The following is a 21456-nucleotide window of genomic DNA, read 5'->3' as shown; positions in this document are numbered from 1 at the left end:
TATAAAGGATAATATGGCTTCAAAATTATATAAATAGATTATCTACAACGTTTAAGGTATGTCCATGATCGTGCTTTGAAAATAGAAAAAAACTCCATTTCGACCCACGCTGAGCACGTCCGCCCTTAAGAAAGCACACTCGTTTACGTTTTTGTAAACGAATTATAAGTTATGTGATGCTAAAATTCAAATATATCGAGTGAATCCAACAGAGGTGAAAAAATAATAGAACAAATTTCATCAAATATATTTATCTAAGTACCTAATTGTCGCGATGATTTATCATAATATTATTTCGAAATAGAAAACATCCGTGACAAAAATGTTCAATTATTCTATAATTTATTATCGATGACTGTACAAGCGTTGAATTTAAGAAGCTCTTCTTGCAGCCGGACTTATTTGCACTTGATGAACTTTTGAGAGCTTTTGTTAATATTATCAATATATTCAAATTATTTGTAAAAAAACACTAGTTCTACAATTATGATCAATATATATTTTTAAATGTCAACATAATAAATGTAGGTATGTAGGTTTTTGCTATAAAATAATATTTTTAAGAGATTTTAATAGCGATATTTTTATTGATAAGCACCTATGTCTGTTTTTTTTAATGTTTAGGAAATACCGGTATTCAATAAGAAATACCGAAAAACCGGTATTGGGATTTTCATTCGGTATTAAAATCCCTACGTGAGACGGACTTTCTAGTACTTAATCAAAATATCAAATGCTAATATTTAATAAATAAATTCATATGCCCTAAACCGACCCCCATCCTTCACATTTACAATAATAATAATAACTATGATATTAAATTTTAAATTGACTATGCAAATATCTATGGGTGTCTGTATGTACCTATGTGTGTATGTATGCAAAATATCTCGTCTGAAAAAGACCATACTAATGTATTATGGAATCAATTGCTATGGAAAACTTTTGTGGAATTCCACAAACTTGAGCTTCGTTAATGGTTATTCATTAAAAAAGCTCGAGACAAGGAGTTTATGATATAATAATGTCCAAAAACTGACTAAATTTTATTACATTTTTGTTTGTAATAAAAATGCTTGCAACACATTTTATTGTAAAGTATTGAATATTCTTACTAGAATTGAGATCGCAAGGAGCGCCTTTCTCAAAATGAGACGCCTCCTTAGCAATCGAGATCTTAACTTAGGTCTGAGACTGCGTATGGTACGTTGTTATGTTCTCTCAATTCTTTTCTATGGTATGGAAGTATGGACGCTAAACCAAGAGATGTCACGGAGACTTGAAGCTTTCGAGATGTGGCTGTATAGGCGCATCCTCAAAATTCCTTGGACTGACCGGGTGACAAATGTTGAAGTTCTCAATCGAATGGGGAAGGACCGAGAAGTTCTATGTAGTATAAAAACCAGGAAACTACAGTACCTCGGCCACATTATGAGAGGATAAAAATACAGCATTCCCCAACTTGTCATTCAAGGAAAGATCAATGGGAAGCGTAGCAGAGGACGGCGCCGCATTTCGTGGCTTAAGAACCTCCGTGATTGGTACGAGTGTAACTCCACTGAACTGTTCCGGGTAGCAGACGTCAAATATAAGATCGCCTTGATGGTGGCCGACCTCGCTAGGGGATGACACAACAAGAAGAAGAAGTGAATATCTAATGATATTTTTAACATTATTCTACAAAATATGTGTTTTATATTAATCTTCTTCTTCGTGTCAAGACATAAATGACTACTCAAGATATCGCTAAGTTTATAAAGGTAATACCACTTCCTTTAGGTTTTTGTAAAGACTTAATATTGGTTTTTGTGAGGTAGAAAGAGATAATCGAAAATAAGAACGATATATTTTCTAATCATGGTCAAATATTATTAATATATTTTAAGTTTAGTCCAGATCGTTTTGAATATGCCAATATGTAAATTATACAATGATTTATAATTTTTAGCCGCTACACATTATTGTCCATGCATAATAATCTATTTAACTCATGTACACCCACGCTTGCAAACATCGCTATAAAATGAAATGTAGTCTGAATATTCAATGTCGTATAAAATTATCCGTTTAAATCAAAACAATATTCCATGAGACTACATATCACTACTTCTGATGAAACAACAAAAATATTCCCGACAAAATTGCCATAGGTAGTGATGGGTAAGGGTTTACGTAGGGTGTTGATTTACACTTTTCCACTTATTAAAAACACTGATTCAGGGACATTACGTAAGTATATTTCGCTTGACAAGTAACAATTAATTAATAATAACATTTGTAAACTCACGCTTTGGCGCAAAGAGGTGGCAAATCGTATTTAGAGGCGACGTTCAAGGCTCAAGGGTAGATTACCGACTGACTGTACCTACTTTCGATCCTTCGTCCGCCCAGAAACAGATAACGGTACTTTCTTTTTGTTTGTTTCGCTGTGCATCCTAGTCTAGCCTTGACTCATACAATAATAATACCATTATATTCCCAACTCTGTCGATTGGAGGATTTTTGATGGGGGATTTAGGCATTATGATATTTGGTATCAGTAGGTACTTATGACGGATTACGAAATAAAAACAATAATTTGTGTAACAATATTTAAATTATATATAAAGAAAAAATATATAAACAGCGGAGTAGTTGTTCAATTTATGATATTGAAAATTTGGCACTACAGTTGGCTATTTTGTGTGAAGAACGATAACGCATTTATTTATAGGTTTAGGAATTTGAGCATAGAAGATTGTTTGAGCATAGAAAAGATGCTTTATAAAAAATTGCTATTAAACTCCCATTTTTGGTCAAAAGTGCAGTTAGTTGGTTTTCAGATTAAGCAGTCAAAATGAGCTTTATGAAAATATTTATTCTATGAGGCCTTTATCAATTTATCAACGATGACGTGTTCTATATGTCATTAAAAACTATCATCAATAATTCATTGATTGATTAATTGAAAAGTGTGACAAATTTATTGAAGATAAAATGGTAACTTTCATGTAAATTGTGAAATGACACTTTATTAACAATATGGTTTCCTAAATTTAAAATAAAAACAGCCTTCACCATGACAATATGTAAGTCTGTTGTTTATTGAGTGCTCCTCACACATTCAACACAAAACTTGATTCTCTATCAAATCGTGGATTAAAAGTTTTATGAATTTGCCACACTTACCTACTTGTACCTATACCTATTAATATACAGATATCACTCTATTCGTGGAAGATGAACTACAACTTACATTCTGAAAAGTCAATATGAAGTATTATATTGTAAAACAAAATATAACATATATTATATGGGATAATATAATCGGATTGTATGTAAGAATTATAACAAAATATCTTTTACACAGACTGTAGTTGAATTTGATGTAAATAATATGCATTTGGCTGTATCACAGACCACAGTTAACTGTGATCTGTCGTATCGAAAATATATGGCAGTATAGTATTGAGTTTAAATACATAATAATAATTACAAGGTAAAAAGAACTTTTTATATAAAAAGTTTTTAAATTTTCTGCTGAATCAAATAAACTTGACTTGACTTGACTAGCTTAAACGATAAAAAAAAATTGTATTTGATAGAAATAATACTGAAATGTCATTTTGACACGCATATTGATTTCCATAGTAACGCGCGTATATATTAATAATTTAGTTGTTAGGACCCTAGCAACTAATAATAGTGGATTGGATTACGGATTTCTTCCGAAATAAGTTTTCATACAAAACAGAATTAACTGAAAATGAATTAAATTCTACTTAAAGATGGCTAAAAGTATTAAAAGGATGCATTGGCATCGTGTTCTGGTATATTCTAAAAGTTTCAAATGTCTAGCTAGTCGGGAAGTTAGTTAAAAATCGATTGCAAGATTTGTACTGGATAAACAACCACCGGATAAACAAGAATACGAGCTAAGAAAAACGTGGAAAAATAAACGCATTAATAAATAAGTTTGAAAATTGTTTATTTTTGTTATTTTACCTTTAAATCGATTCTTGACAATTATTGTCTATCTGAAGTGATCCTGCACTGATACTCTTGCTTCAATCGTTGTTAATTCAGTCACTTTCTTGATGACAATAATATTATGATACTACCAGCGATGGTAATCATCATCTATAGAGTCTATTGGTTCATGGATTTAGGTGGGTTTTGATAATATGGTGCTTAAACCGATTCGCAGCGGACCTTTTAATTAATATGTAATTATCACATTTAAATAAAATGCTAATTATATCTAATGGCCATCTGATGGGCAACGCGCCAGTTGTGTTGGACGCTTCGGCTGAAATTGTCAACACTACCTATTTTGAACTCATCTTTTGTGAAAAAAACAATTACCCACGCATCTCTGCAAGTGTTGGTGTCGAGGCAGAAGTGGCGGCGAGCGGGGGAAGGGGGACTTAAATAAAGGTGGCGAGTTAATGTGGAAAAGAAAATGAAAGAAAGTAAAGGAACGAACATAAAGGTTAATGAAGAAAAATTAATTTTACGACCATCCCGCACGAACGTCTGGGGTAAGTTCACATGTTATACGTATACCATAATAATAATAATATCGCTGGGGTAGTTCGTCGAGACGATCGATTGACGACTTCTCAAGTCGCGGGATAGGGGTTGATTTAATGCGACGAGATAGGCATCGGCCCATTACTAATTAGGCGCTAAGACAATAATAATTAATCTAGGGTAAAAATACGTGAATTTAGGTAAACCTTGATGAAAGGAAAAAGAAGAACATAGTATAGCTAAATTATATGAATACGTAGGATTTTTCGATTTACGGTAACTGACGTGAGCAATCGTAAATCATAAAATAATTAAAAGGGATTATAAGCAATGATTCAGATATTGAATATGTATAATATGAAAACACTGCTAGAAAAAATGGAGTTGAACCTTGAATTCGCGTTAATGTGCTTTAACCAATTAAGCTACGGACATCATAATTAATTAACGAAGAATTTAACTAGTAGTTCTTACATGAAATGCTTATCAAATGGCGTTAATTTTGACAATCAGTTTTTGCGTTGTAAATTAAAGTAGGTACCATTAATATTATTATTGCCGTAATTACTAACTGACGCTCGGATCACTCCAAACTTTTACTAATAACGTACTTGCATTTTCTAATAATTTAATCAACCATTTATTGTATTCAACGAATAATTATTCACAAGATTTGAGAATGTATTATTCTATATTATATTGAACACCTACAAAAACACCTAGCTATTATATCTGACGTGTTTTCAAATTGTGTATGTATATTTAAATCTTGTTAATTATTTGTTGAATACAAGTAATGATTTATCTGATTCAGATATTGCTTAGACTGATATAAAAAAAAATGTTAGACCTCGTTGTAACCCTTGGCCAGGATTGTGATAACTCGGGAACAGATATTTACTGCAAACTCTGGATTAGGGATTCTTCAACTTTTTCTTTCGTCTGCAAGCCTTGTAGTAGATCAGTTTTCCAGTGGATTTCTTCACTAGGTTACTCCACCTTATTGTGTGCACCGTGCGCTCCCTTTACGAGGGAAATTGCCAACAGTAAACGTTCAAGGCTTTATATACTATGACAAACTACGGTATGTAGGTCCATAATATCGTAAAATACAACACAGACACACCGAGGAAAGTCTCTAGCTGATGCGCAGTTCATGTGGTATCGCGGCATTGGTCCTGTGCTCCAAGTGACTCCGTGTCAAGAGTTATAAGTCTACCAATTTATATATTTTAATTGTATTTTGTAATGTGAGCACTAACTATAGGTTGTACCAAAGTCCCTCATAGTCCAGTGCGTAAGGTGCTGGCCTTTCGTCTTGGGGTTCCAAAATCGATTCTCCGTGAGATCATAGGTATTATTATTTCTGATTGATTCACTTATGAGTTCTTTTACCATATTACCTCTGCCTAATCAAACCATAATAGATAAAAAAATATATATTATTCTATCAATAAGATATCTAAAACTACATATGATTGAATGACATAATAATTATAGATATTTTATAGATACTTATAAGAATATTTTTGTCTATTATCTATTATGGCCTGGTTTACGCAGGATTTAATTGAATTTTTAAAAACTAACTAACACCATCTGCAATTTGTATTCTAAGTTCAATGAAAACAAATAAGTATGACCGAGAAAGCTTATTGTGCACTATTTATGTTGGATTTGAACAGCATCCCCATCGCTACTGAATGTACAAACATATCAAAATGTCTCATATTTAATTTTATTGAAAGAAAACGATGTGTAGTAAACCACGATTTTAGTAGCTCAGTTTTCAACAAAGAAGCTTGCGACCATTAAGACTGATTGGCTGGTGAAAGAGAGTATATGATTGAATAGAATGGAGGAATCTGCTTGAGGTGGTTAAGGTCTACCTGTGGTACTAGAGAAGAGGAAGAAGTCACTAATTTATTCAGAAGATATTATTATTAAATATTTATTACATTTAAGGTGGAGAAAAAGCTTTCCATATATAAGTTCTTGATTGATGATTCTGCATGTATATAAGTATTATTATACAATAAATAATATATTTTACTGGATTGAATTATGTAAGATTTACATCACATTCTTTAGTAAATAAATAAAATAAAAATAAACACTTATTCAGGTCAGAAAGATATTTAATTATAAAAGCCGTCCGCTGAACTCATTAGCAACGTCGGTTTGAGAAATGTCCCGTTCGCGTTTCTGACAGCAAGAATGACAATTAAAAGGAAGAGCCCTATTTCATGCGTCATTCACGGGACGCCAATGGCTGAAATAAACTTTTTTAAACCATTTAAACACCATAAAACTACGGTATCATATATGGATTTATTATAATTTATTATTATTTTATAATAATACTTAGACAGTTTCATTGTTAGATTACTATAATTGCAAACTTAGTAATTAAAAATATCTTTCTCATAGCAAATTTACTTGACGCAAAGACTCAAGGACGTGCGTAATTAGCTTGAAACTTTGTTATATTATATTAATTGTAAGCTTGTTTGTATTTGGTATGTCGCCGTATGTTCTTCCTTTTTATCTTTCCTCAACGTTTCGAGGTCGTCAGACTAACATACTTATATCATTTTTGAGATACGCATTTCTTTGAACAGCGTTCGCTTTCATATACCAAACACTAGGGATTGCAATATAGGTATTTGAAAACCGGTATTCAAATATTAATCGATACCAAAATACTGATTTCAAAAATAAAATACCGGTAATATCGGTATTAATAGAGCATGCACCATACATTATTTCATACGTCATTTTTTAGTTACTTATATTGTATATTAAATTTAATGTAGATTAAGTTAATAATTAATAACCAAAACGTAAATCTATTTCCTGAAACTAACAAGCGTTCAATAATATTAAAACACAACCCCTCAAATATATAGAATTATCGCGATGAATTAACATACCTATTTCGAAATAGAAAACATTCGTGGCAAATATTTCCAATTATTCTATAACTATAGATGCAACGTTAATAGTACATACTACAAACGTTGAATTAGAGAGAGATTTTCCTATACCCGGACTTATAGTATTTGTAAAATTATTAATTCTAAAATAATAAGATCTATAAATATTTATAAAGGTTAATATAATAAATGTAAGTAGGTATTTTATATTGCTATAAAACAGTGTTTGAAATAGATTTTAATAGTTATATTGATCGATAGGTGCTTATTTTTTCTATAATATATTTTGACGAATACCGGTATCCAATAATAGATACCGAAATACCGGTATTAATAGATCATTCGGTATTGCAATCCCTACTCAACACGGCACAAAAAAGCACACCACACAAAATTAATACAACCGCTCACTCTTTAACTATAAATTCAAATAACTGCGTTAATGTTTGCATTCAGAGTATGGATATAAAAGTTGAACAATAGACTAAAAGCCATTTTTTTATATTACTGTACTTAATTTGTTGGTATGTAGACCATAAAATAAGCGATAAATTAATGGTCAACAGCCAATACTTTAATAAAATATCGTTACATTTACTGAATATAATGTGATTCATTTAAGACGGTACATCAGTGAAACGGCAAATAATTTTCAACTATAGGTGCGACGAAATTTTGGACTCGCTGGCAATCGGAGAGCGAACGTCAAGCTGTGAACACGTCAATTTGTTTGGTGATGGCAACGGGGGTATTAATTTTTAAATCGTGTAAAGATGACTAAAAAACGTTACCCATTTACTTGACAAAGACAACATGTCAATGAATATATTATTATTGTTACTAATAGAACAATAAACAGAACATTAAATGGACGCATGTTGGATTTATATGACAAATTATATTTCGTTCGGCACGCGTCTTTTGCACAATCGCCTAGCCACGATCTTATTAGACCATGCCTCATTTGAGGTATAGCTTTAATAATATATGTATCTATTATCATATGAATCACCTAATTTTTTTTAAATTACAAAGCTGGTAGCCATAGAAATCACGGAATTTGTAAAAATTTCAGATAACATTGATATTAAGAAATGTCTGAAAAGTTAGTATTTGCATCGTTTGGGCCATCACTCGGTAAGCGAATGACTTGTGTTCGAATGCCATACGGTCCAAGCTTTTGAAGTCAAAAAATCTATGACTTATCTATATGTACAATTATTATTATGTTTCTAAAGCTTTGCAAGTTATATATTTTCAGAAAACAGAATCCTGTTTATTTTTAATGAAGAATTCTACGTTCTTAAAACACAATTAAAATTCAACACTATCACGCTTGGTTGATGAATCATCAAAATAACCACCGGTGTCGAGGTTAAATATTTAATAATAATTACAAAGCAATTCCAGCACAGTATGATTTTTGTTTAACGAAATCACACGGGGAATAAAAAAAATAATTGCCTCAATTATAAAACACAGCCTATGAAAAAATATTTTCCAAATGACACCTCGTGTTACTGAAAATAATTTGGCCCATTAACAACCCCCTCCCCTCAAATCCACCTCCTCCATTCATTTCAATTGAAATGCGTAAAAGAAAACAATAAAAAAAAATGGAAAAACGTCAAAGCACGTTGAACGCGGGTAATTAACTTGGCTTAACGTGAGTTTTAATTTACATGTTGAGGTCAAACATAGAGTTAGAGCAGCTGCCCCCACATTGTGTGACCCACCTCGTGTTTTGTAAACTATCAAATGATTTGAGCTTGGTAGTAGTTTATTAAGAATAGAGAGTGTGGAAAAATTGTATTGGTAACATGACAGTTCGTCGCCAAGTTATTAAAATCAATATGTATTTTTTGTTGATAATTATTATTAGCGGTTCTTAGGGTCGTTTGCATGGTACGTATTTAAATAATTTGGTTTAATCACTACTCAGCAAATAAACTGACAGCTGTTAAATAATTATGTTTAGTTAACAAAAATAGTAAACATCAGAAATAATAAACGACAATTAAAACGTATAGTATTCACCTATGTTATTTTAATGAGAAAAGTAAACGAAAGTATGGTTAATTACTAAATTGTTCAAGAGCACTCACCAGAAGGTAAAATATCTGTTCAAAGCTAACTCTGTTCAATAAGTATTCCATAATTTTTCTAATACTTTTTGTTTATTCAGTAAATAGAATCTATCTTATTTAGTGTTAAATAAAAATTCACTCATAAAGTTGATTTGGTCTAATTTCCAAGTTCCAAGCCCTAGGATCTGCCTATGGGTTAGTGCATGGCTCCCACATCCTGAAGCGGGCCCTCAGGCTAGGATCTTTGACCGGCCTCCCTACCTATCGCCAAAGATAAAGGCAGTGTGACGCTCTACAGTAGGTGTACGCGATATAATTAATGTGTATATTTAGTGTTTTTTTGTATATTTTAATACATCCATTTGAATCGTGGAGCTATCGAGTATCGATACACAATTAGAAATTAATTCGTACAACCACGTTACTTTAAATAATAACAAAATTGGGGAACAATAGCGCCGCAGCCAACTTTTTTTAATATTAGAGAGAATTTGTGATGTGTGTTTATATCACTTTATTTGGTCGACTCGCCACGCCGGGCCGTTCCTAAGCCCGGGCCCCCAGGCTAGAGCCCTGCTAGCCCCCCCTTTGTGAGGGCCTTGGGTTAATGGCTCTATTATATATTAAAAAAATAGATTATACTGTTATCCCAGTCAAGATGATATATTAAATATAGTAAATATATGTAGATTATAGGCATAGGTATACTAAACATATACCTAACCCAACCTATATCTATTTATACGTGACTCTATAACTATTAAATCGTACTAGACCTTAGAGCTAAAAGTCTGGAAGTCACATATTATTCAATATTTTGCAGGAGAGCAGTTTTAAAATAGTTTATCTAATCTAGTTAAAATACTCACTCGCTTTCGGACTAAAACTCCGTATGTTCGACTTCCGCACTTTTGCAATTAATCGTTTTGCTATAGGGTAAAGCAAAAATTATTTAAATCAGACATCCACTCTTTCAGTTCTAAAGTTTAATAATTGAACTACTTAACGTCGTTTTGGAAGTAAGTATTTTGAAAACCATGTGACATTGGACTCCCAAATTTTCAGCATTAAGAGAACGTGAATACACATTTAAATCTGCATACCTACTTAACTCAAAAATGTGACTTCCGCACTTGCAGCTCTAAGGTACAGCTCGAGTTTGTTTATATGATGTAGGTAGGTATACCTATATTAAAGCTATATCACCTTGATGTATTCATTACCTATATTTATTATTATGTATAGTATTTGGAGGAGATTTGTTACATACTCACGCATGTAGCAGGGTGTATTTAGAAAAGCTCGGGAGGGTTATTAAGCCATCATTAACGGCACGCACCAATCCATTTTTTAATTTGAAGCATTTTTTACACCACCCTCCATACAGAGGGTAGGGAATTTCAAACGCAGTTCGTAACGCGTTAATAATTCTCATATTTATAAATACTAGCCATGCTTTTCCTTCACTGCGTTCTGGCGTATATCATGGCGAACGAACGAGAAACGATCTTCAAAACCGTTTTCCATAAAGAATTTCCTAAGAGTGTGCAGTATTACCTACAAGTTTTAATACTAATATTAGTTACTAGTTCAATAGATATATTGGCGTAACTACCTCATAGCAAGAGTACCTATGTGAAACATTGGGGCAGAGCCGGTTAAGAAGCTTTAAATCTCAGTCTGATTGTTAACGAATTTTATATTGTAATATTATTTTTTTTTTAAGGAAACGAAAAAAATGACACTGATTTTGGACGGAAAAAATGTGCGGACAAGCCAAGAAAAGTGCAACTAAGCTAATAATTTACCTCTCGACTTTAATTTTCGACGAATTTTTTTTTAGAACGAGACGAGGGGGGTATACGCGATTTTGCATTCAAATCTCTATATGTCCAACTGAGAAGAGCCTAGGTGAATAGATACATTGTCTTTTATTATACGCCGTACGTAAGCTCTGTCAGCTTGGCTTAATAGAATGTCCGACTTGCTTATATGGTGAATTACAGGATCCCGATTACATCCTTTGGGAGTATCCCCATATGTCAGTTAAAAGGGAAGAGCTTCCCAAGTCGGTCCGACCCTCAGTTGGACCGGTTGGCCATTGCGATTTGGTATCTACGAAGGAAAATTTCTCAGCCTTTTACGGCGAGCGAGAATGTGTTTTCTCATCGAGAATTTACCGTAATACATTATATCGAAGTAGGAATCACGCACACTCTAGTACACGCTAACCAAGGTCTTGGGAAGTTTCTCCTGAGACACTTTCGGCACAACTTTGACAAATCGCCTAACGTTCGTTACGCCACGGTATACGCTTGCGTAACGGATATGGTGGCGGGTGGTGGAGGAAAAAAGTACGTTAACTTATATGTATGTACGATAATTTGATCGTTCTAAAAAATCTTTCAATTTATTTACAAGATACTTTTATTTTAACTAAATATCTACAAAATGCATCTAATCCAAGTAATCTGTCAACGCTCACGATGGCCGAACGGTCATACATCAGACTTATAATGTCGTGGGTCCCGTGTGTGGAAAAAAGCACATGTAGTTTTTCAACGTGTGTTTGGACCTATGGTATTTCTTATAAAAACAAAACAAACTCCATCCTGTGGAGGACCATATCAGACAATTCTTTTTTAGAATCGAACATGGTTACCTAAAATCTGAAATATAAAAAAATTATTTAAATATTTTAGTGATGGCAATTTTTAATGAAATTATTTTCCTAATAATTGCCGAGGTATAATGAAATCGCAAGAAAATGAAAAAAACCGATCCAGACGAATTAAATTTATTCATGAAATCAACTTAAATAATACCCACAGTAATTCCTCCCCTGTACAAAATGATTTCCACTGTAGGCACTATTAGAATACATCGTCTCTTCCGGGTAATATTTCCAAGTCGTTTCCTTGGCGGCCGCTTGGGGTAATTAAAATTTAGCTCCGGCCAGTTATTTTACGTAGGATAATTGCCGAATTAATCGTCCAGTAGGGTTAACACAGTTTTTCCACGAAAACCAAAATGTATGACTTTAGACAAGGTGAGCTATTTATACAACAATTGTTTTTCTCTTACATACATATTAATATTTTCTCCGTTTCATTACAATGTTCGATCCATAGAGGTATTAAATAAAAAGAAGGGCAAAAAATCGGCTTTCTCATACAACTGAATGAAGCAGGCCAACAATAGCCGATAACTTACGAGAAATAGCAAAGCGATAAAAAAAATCATGGCATCACGGAGGATTTACTTTGGTCATTATAACGTACCCATTTTCTATGATGTTAACGTGGAAATTTTGCCGCAACTTGATTACCAACCCGCCCCACCATACTTTTTCACCATAACAGCCTGCTTCACCATACTTTTATATAACCTGCCGCCCCTAGGCTCGATCCTAAGACGATCATATCGTGGTCGTACAGGCAGAAGTCACTAACGAAATTGAGATTTTAATGTCATTGTATAGAAAAAGCAATGCTGTTTGACTGGCAGAAGTCACGATTTAAGACTATTTAACATATAAAAAAAGTAATGAATAACTCAAACAATAAAGATTTTACAACCTTTTTAAGAACACCATAAACACAAAACATTGATTATCTCAGAACTGTGTATTTATTTGGAGTTAGTGAATTCTGCCTGTACGCCCATATTATGGGCCACTACAGAATGGAGGTTGTGTTAACAGATTTTTTCCTTTACGAGAAATGGATGTTAGCCAGTTGCCCAACCTATAAGGTTTATACTCTGGGTACAAACACACATTGAAAAACAGCAAATGAATTTGACTCGAGATCCAAAACCGGGACATACGACATTAATAGCCGACGCGGATAGCTCGGCTTTCGTGGGAAATTTTTTACAAGGACTATGATTTAAATTCAAAAAAAAATATACATAATAATATATATTATAGTTACATGTAAATTGTACGTAAAATATTTCACCGTTGCACAGTTAGCCGTGAACTGCTGCTTTCTATATGGTCCCCAATTTTATTAGATTCAATATGAACATTAATTCAATTTTCATAGCCGATTTTGGTAAAATTCATGAATTCAAGAATAAAAAACTAACCTAACAAATAATCCAGTATATCGGCTATTTTCAAAATTTGTTTGCTGCTGGCTTTCTGTAAACCAACAAGAACCGTGTTTTATTTAGACATGAATTTTATCTCAGTACTATACGACCTAAAGAGGTTGGACGGTCTTAAATATAGGTACAACTATATGTTGCAATCTACTCAATACATCGAGAAAAGGTCATATCGAAGCCTTACATATAACCCGTTTAGCGAAATAATATGGATTTAAGCATTATCATACACCAGTTGTTGTTCATGGGATGGTTTATAAAAATAGTAAACGATTACATCGAAAGTGTCATTTAGACAATGTCATAAGGGCATCTAACGGACATGCTGCAATAAGAATGGCATGCCCCCTTCACTGAGGTGGGTGGAGAAGGGTAAACATATCTGATCAGCTCCTTGCCATTGTATCGTTAACAAAATATGTGACACCGCTGCGTTACGATTTTTTTGCGTATAGAGACTTTGCCAATAAACGTTAATATAAGCGAGTGCAAGCAGTTACATACGTGAAAATTGTTAAAACCGTGATCTAAAATTAAAAAATATGGTTGCCAATATTTTTTTCATCATACCGTATTACGATAAAAAAGAAATTTTAATAAACCCTTATTTTTTGCATAACATACACGTCTTGTTGCTAATGCATGATTTTAGTAAAAACGTTACATATTTAAAAGCCAACTGCCTACAAATTGGAAGTTGTAATGATAGATTTTTCATAAGAAAGAGTTGCTAGCCATTTAATCAATTCAGTGGGTTCTTCTTTACTCTGAATAAAACATCTAATCTGAGTATAACACATGTTATTTTACGAGAGGTGGGATCATGTACACACTCATGGGTTCTAAGACAGATGTAAAACCAACCAACTATGCCACCACTTTCACAAACATAAATATTCGGTAAAACTTTATATTGGAGTTTGTAATTAGTTAGACATTTTTTTGTCGAAGCTTAGTACATCATTTCAAAAACCTATATAATTAAATAATTAATTGACATAGCTCTTCTGTAATGAAAACACTTCATGTAAGTATGAATTTGATATTCAAATTAGGCAGACGTAAGAGGGGGCTGGGGGCATTGCAAGAAACTTAAGTTTTCCTTTGTGTAAAAGCTGGGGTAGAAAATTATCGAAGGCAGCTTTTTCATGTTTGGTCATGCGAGACAAATGCACTTTCTTTTACTTATGATATAATGCTACTTTTAATGAAATAAATTAGACCTGCGTAATTAGCGCGATCAGATTTTGAGCTTTTTTTATTTTACATAACTTTCTTAAATTTTTGACGACCGTAGAGTGTAATTAGCTATGATTTATGGATCAATGTATCATTTGTATAGATTTCGCGATAAGAAAACTTTTATGTATGAACTAAAATGAGAATTCATTACAGGTACCTACCTACTTAAGAATATTTTTCACGAATATGTCAAAGCTTGTAGAATACTAACTAAATACCGGTTATAAATAACGCAATCCTGTTTTCTTTAACAACTGTTATTCAAAAATATTTAATTAATTATTAATTACATATTGTTTTTCAATGTGTGTATGAGTCAGAGTATGGACCTATTAGGTTGAGCAAGTGGCTGACATCTATTTCTCGTAAAAACAAAAATCTGTTAATACAAACCTCTACTCTGGGGAGGCCCATATGATTTTATTAGAATCGGACATGGTCTAATGATGAGACCGTTATCCACCACCTGTCATGCACACGTAATTTGACAGATACTATTTCGTCAAGGATACTGTTTTCCAAATGTTTTCAATTCAATTTATTTATTTTTAACATATTGTGGATATTACAAATTATAAGTTTAAGACATTCACAATATGACATTTAGAAACAAAGAAATATAAAAACAGTATTATATAAAAAAAGAGATAGATCAGTATAGAGATAGATAGTAAGTTATTAAACAGTAGAAATGTGTAAATACAAAAAATATTAATTAGATAGGTACAAGAAAGTACGACGGATGAGTTAAGCAGACCCTATTTTAAGAATTTATAAAACAATGTCCTCTCTTATACTCATCCTCACGTAGGTGGAATATATCAATACCCGAAGCAATTTCGTTGAACATAGTTATCGCCCTCCCAATTGGCATTACCAGTGGCAGGTTGGTTCTGCACCTTGGGAGAATAAACAACTGATGTTCTCTATTTCTAAGATAGTTATCAGTATAGTTTTCCATGTTATTTTTATGTTATCCATATTATGTCTTAAGCGTAGGGTGTTCAACCAATGTGTGCTACCCGTGCTCACGTATGGCTGCGAGACGTAGACCCTCAACACGAGAGATGTCCAAAAGCTAAGAGTCACACAGCGAGGCATGGAGAGATGCATGTTGGGCATCACGCGAAAGGACCGTATGGGTTAGGAAGCAGACAAGAGTATGCGATGTAATAGACGTTGCCAAACAGCTGAAATGGAGATGGGCGGGGCACATTGCTCGCCGAAAGGACGGCCGCTGGACAAATGCCGTCATCCAATGGTACCCAAGGGGTACGAAACGGCCACAGGGTCGCCCTAAAAGCCGCTGGATTGACGAACTGGTAAAGTTCGGCGGACATACGTGGCAGCGAACGACACAGGACCGAGAGAGTTGAAGAAAGCTTGGGGAAGCCTTTATCCAGCAGTGGATTGACCCCGGCTGATGATGATGATAGTTTATCATGTTAGTATCCATTTAATGACTACCCACTAAAGCAGCTCTATTTGACGTTGGTGTAACAGAAGCAGCCAATCTTGCTTGGTCTTGTAGATATTATGAATCCATGTAGAAGAGTTAGATAGGAGTTTATTTTAAATTTACAAAAAAATGCGTTTCGGATAAATCTAATTTGGTTGACCTTGTTAGATCAGAAACTAGGAAAGTTGTATAGTAATCATACATCAAGGGAGGAATTACGTTTTAAAATTTTCGTTCCCTCTTGACAGAGAATATTCATTTGTTTTAAATGTCATATCATTAGCTGATACATTCGTTAGGTTTTATTATTATTATTTTATTACAACGTTTTTCTTAAGTCGTATTCTTATTTGTCCGGTAGTTGTTTGTCCGGTACAAATCTTGCAATCGATTTTTAACTAATTTCCCGACTAGCTAGATATCTGAAACTTTTAGAGTATAATATAGACAGAACACAATGCCAATGCATTTTTTTAAATACTTTAAGTAGAATTGAATTCATTTTTAGTTAATTCTGTTTTGTATGAAAAGTTATTTCGATACCATTATTGGTTGCTAGGGGGTTCTAGCAACCAAATTATTAAATAATATATACGTGCGTTACTATGGAAAATCAATATGAATGTCAAAATGACATTTCAGTATTATTTCTATGAAGTACAAATTTTTTTGATCGTTTAGGCTAGTCAAGTCAAGTTTATATGATTCAACAGAAAATTTAAAAACGTTGTATATAAAAAGTTCTTTTTATCTTGTAGTTATTTTATTCTCGTATCGTAGGAGTATTGGTATAATGTATTCAGATATCTAAATATCTGGTGCGACGGAAGTGGTTATATTTATATATCTGAAAACACTTAATTTTAAAATATATAGGTATGTGAACATTTATTAATATCAATATATTACCCTACTTTTGACAGCTAATAAAATATTATGATTATTTTTTTAATATCCTCAATAGCTGATTTTTTTCCTTTTTTGATGCGACATTTTTCATCAGATTAGAGAGCTTTTTCTTTTAGCTTATGTAAAGTCACCATATATTATTATCTATCTATATGTACTATCAAATTTTATTTGCATGTTATTATTTCGATTTTCAGTATTTTAATATGTTATACCTAGTCAAAAATATACAATTTGTATTTTGGTATTTTTTAGTGTATGTACTTTTATAATATTAGGTATTCAGTATGCCATTGAGGAAAATGTTCAACCGTGCCTTTCTTGTTTTCCCAGAGGTACGTGTAGTTACTACAGTTTGAAAAACACTGGTATTGGACATATTTATATTTTTTTTTGAAAATTAGAGTTAATTATAAAATTTTAAATAATAACTGATTTTTTAGTGATTTAGTAGGTATACGTTTGTAGGCAGCTCAGCAAAATTTCTTTTTGCCCCATACGGAACAAATTACATAATATAATTAATGATTGATACGACTGCAAAATGCCGCAGTGTTTCGACTGACTATTGTTTACGTCTAATCATTTGAACACTGTCTCGAATGCAGCAGTCTAGATCTAGAAGACCATCTCACATAATTTGTGCATCTATCAGTTTATTATGTTTTTTAATGTAGATATATTTATATACATATACATAAACCAACGGAGTCATTCTGTAAGCTTGGTCAACCTAGTTGGAATACATAAGTAGATAAGTCTAATTTTTAAAAAATCGAATATTTAAACTTTTTAACGATAAATAATTTTAAAAAAGTACACTCGTGTGGATACTTAACGCAGCTGCGCGTAATGGACAAATACTAATAATATTTTTCTGTTTGCTGTGCACACCTTAAACATTCACTCAAGGTGTGAAATGTCATAAGCTCTCTGGGTTTTGCTTTCAAGCGTGTGTGAAGATAAACACACACCGACCGTAAATATACACCTGATATGCACGACTTGGTTTTACATAAAACAAGATAAAATTTAAATTATCATAATATGTATTTTGTATGTTATTTTAAAATGGTGATAATTAAAATTTAAAAAAATAGTAATGTGTAGATAGTGATGAGTGCAGTCCGGATAAATAATACCTATAGACGGCTTTCTAAGCCAAGGTATATATAAATAAGTTGCATATAAGTATTAATTATTGACGAGAGGTGTATGGTGACTTTTGTTTATACGAATGCCATTGAAAAAATACATATTTTATACTTACCTAATTATATTTGTTACGTATTAGCTCAGACGTGCATATAAAAAAATAGTTTAGAAGGCACAATTTTTAAAAAGATATTCATTATCTATTATTGATTTTAGCATGGTAGGAGGAGATGGAGGTAATAAAAGTTAACAATTGCCATTGATTTCTATATTTTTTCCACCTACTACATAAAGCTTTCCGTCACTTCAACCGTAGATCACCGCATTTTTCCTGATACATTATCCATACCCAGACTCCGTACTTTGAGTCTAACGATAAGCTCATGGACTGCAGCTATAACTAAGAGCGCTCACCATCACGGTATTGCGAGCTGTCGCATCAACGAATAGTTATCGAATGTGCATAGCCAACAGTCGTAATTATTAGAATCAGTAGAGTCTGTTTGTGTCGTCGGCGCTGTTTTGTCTTTTATACATGCTGCATTAGAATATTCAAGTAAACATTAGATTGTCTCCGATGGTTGAACCAATGCATTAGTGACACGGGTCTTCTAGTGGCCACAGTAGACTTTAGAGTGCTGTTCGATAGACAAATCACTTGGGTCACGATCCGTAGTCAGAAGGCCCTGACGAAGAAGATGTAATATTCCATTTACCTTTTAAAAAATGTATAGTTTTCGTTCCTGGGGGAGGGGGGTGGGAGTATGGACGCAAACCTTCTCCTTACTTATGTACGTGCCTGTATTAGCTATTTCTGTAATTAGTAAATCTATTTAACCTAGGTAGATCGCTGGTTATATTTATAATTTGACAACAATTGCGATTACATTGATTAATCCATTAAAAATCAGAATTAAAATTGATTTTCATCAAAAATATAATATCTAAGTACCTACATACATAGAGATAATAACTAACTAACTAACCAAACAACTAACTAAACTAATTATCATGTTATAGTTTTTAACCATTCGTCCAATTCATTGAGTCATTGCATTGGATCAACTACACATTATTCCCTTTCATAATCCTCAACTTATTAAACAAATATTTTGTTTGAACATTTTGTCTCATTTTATTATTTGAAAGATTAATTATTGAGTGACTTAGAGTCATAACTAACATTTTATCATTTTTTAGTTAATAATAACAAGCGATTCTAAATACATTAAGCAATAAAAAGAAAGTTGTACTCATATAAAAAAATACTTTTAATTGTGTAAAAACCATTTCTAAGAATCGCTCAATTATATTCTGGCCATAAGATCTTTCTAACTAACCAGGAATCTGTATTTTTTCTCACACTGTCATGGATTATTTCACATCTTAATGAGGATACATAATGAGATCTATATACTTATACTTTAAAAAAAGCAAATCAATAATGTCACTGATTAATATTCAAGATATTTCATTACTACTTTATGATTACAAAAAATAACGCCTGCGCTAGTGTTTTTTTGCGATTTATTAAAAACTTGATTTTTGGAAAATATAACTTATGATTCTAGGCGACTCAATTATTGTTGTGAGCAATGTGCCTGGCAAAGAGGCAAGGGAGTAACACCAATATAGTTAAGTCACCAAAGTGAAAATTTTTATTCAAAGATCGATAGATCCTTGCAGAGGATAGAAAAAAAGCTGGAGAATGTCACAGTACAACTTCATGGGTGATCATGGTCATCAGTCAGGAGAATAATGAAGATGAAAATCCGAAAAAAATTTACTTACATACTAATGACAGTTTGAAAATACTTTATAAAATAAAATCGTATTAAACATTGTGGACTTAATATGACAAAGTACTTATTATAATAAGTAAAATTTATAGAATTATTTTAATATAAGTAATATATTATACTCACTATAATGTTGTGGAAAAATAGCCCAACGGTTTTCAGTGTTTTAAACGCAGTATTTCACTTTTTAAAGAAGTTATATTCTGTAATTATTTCATAACAGCTCCTTTTAAACACAATATACAAACTTATAATAGGCGCTCATAATATTATGGCAACACTTTACAAGTTATTTTAAAAACACTAATGGAACTTAACAAAAAAAAAACAAAAGACACACGCATTATTACGCGCCACGTTTTTCTTTCAGCACCACAAGCTTTCTGTCAAAGTGACAGCTGTCAAACCGGCCGTGACGTCACACATTACTCACACCGCTAATTAAAGCAATTTCTTTATTATTTCATTAGGCACAGTCCGCGTGATTCACAGACGCGTAATTAAGGCGGGTAATTAATTTTCGTGTCACATTCCAACTTAGTCTCGCGATGCAATTTCGCGTGGAGGGAACACTCGGCTGGCCCTTCGGACCGTCTTTACACGCGCTTTCTCTAACGTCAAGTATTTTGGTGGACGCCGTAATGTTTGCCTTACCCCATATCTGACGGCGTCTCATCTACCTACATACATGATAGATTGTGTGTTTGGGTTTAAGGAGCATTCACACTATTGTTATTAACACCCTAATGCAAAAACTCAATGATCGACCGTATTATTAATTTAACAAATAAGACAATCCATGACATACGTCAATTAAACGGCAATTAAAGTCGATTAACAATGTATCCAAGAGATGATTTTTTTTTTAAATTATTTTGGACAAGATATCACCATCCGGCCTCCATAATGCAGAGATTCCATTGAAATAAGATAGATGTCATCAAATTTAAATATTCACAAATAAATCGATTTAAGATAGTCTTTATTACTGTTTACTATCGAGTATTTGTCACTTCTTCTTCAGAATTTAGATACCATCAGGATAATTTTTGGTATCTTCGTTTATTAACTATAAAAAATCGGTAGAGCTGCAATCGTACCAATTACATGGCTCATTAAGCCACGAAATACTGCGTTTTCTGTCAGGTATACTGTTGAGATTTTCTTGGATAATGCAGAGTACGTCTGCCCTCTTACAATATGATCAAGATTCCTACTGTAGTTTGCTAGTCTTGATGCCATGC

General features: G+C 32.8%; 1 protein-coding gene across 1 annotated transcript in view; it reads right to left on the bottom strand.

Annotated features, from left to right (window-relative positions):
• Nucleotides 1–20835, bottom strand: part of zfh2 (Zn finger homeodomain 2) — a 748405-nt gene extending 727570 nt beyond the window's left edge. The window contains exon 1 of the mRNA XM_085959440.1: nucleotides 20339–20835. The gene's annotated coding sequence lies outside the window, so the exon portion shown is untranslated. The remainder of the gene's footprint in view (nucleotides 1–20338) is intronic.
• Nucleotides 20836–21456: the final 621 nt, after the last annotated feature.

The sequence above is a fragment of the Rhyacophila brunnea genome, unplaced genomic scaffold (assembly GCF_057557595.1).
Source record: "Rhyacophila brunnea isolate RB1 unplaced genomic scaffold, BYU_Rbru_1.0 scaffold_9, whole genome shotgun sequence".
Taxonomy (NCBI): Eukaryota; Metazoa; Arthropoda; class Insecta; order Trichoptera; family Rhyacophilidae; genus Rhyacophila; species Rhyacophila brunnea.
This window is presented reverse-complemented; position numbering and strand designations above follow the sequence as displayed.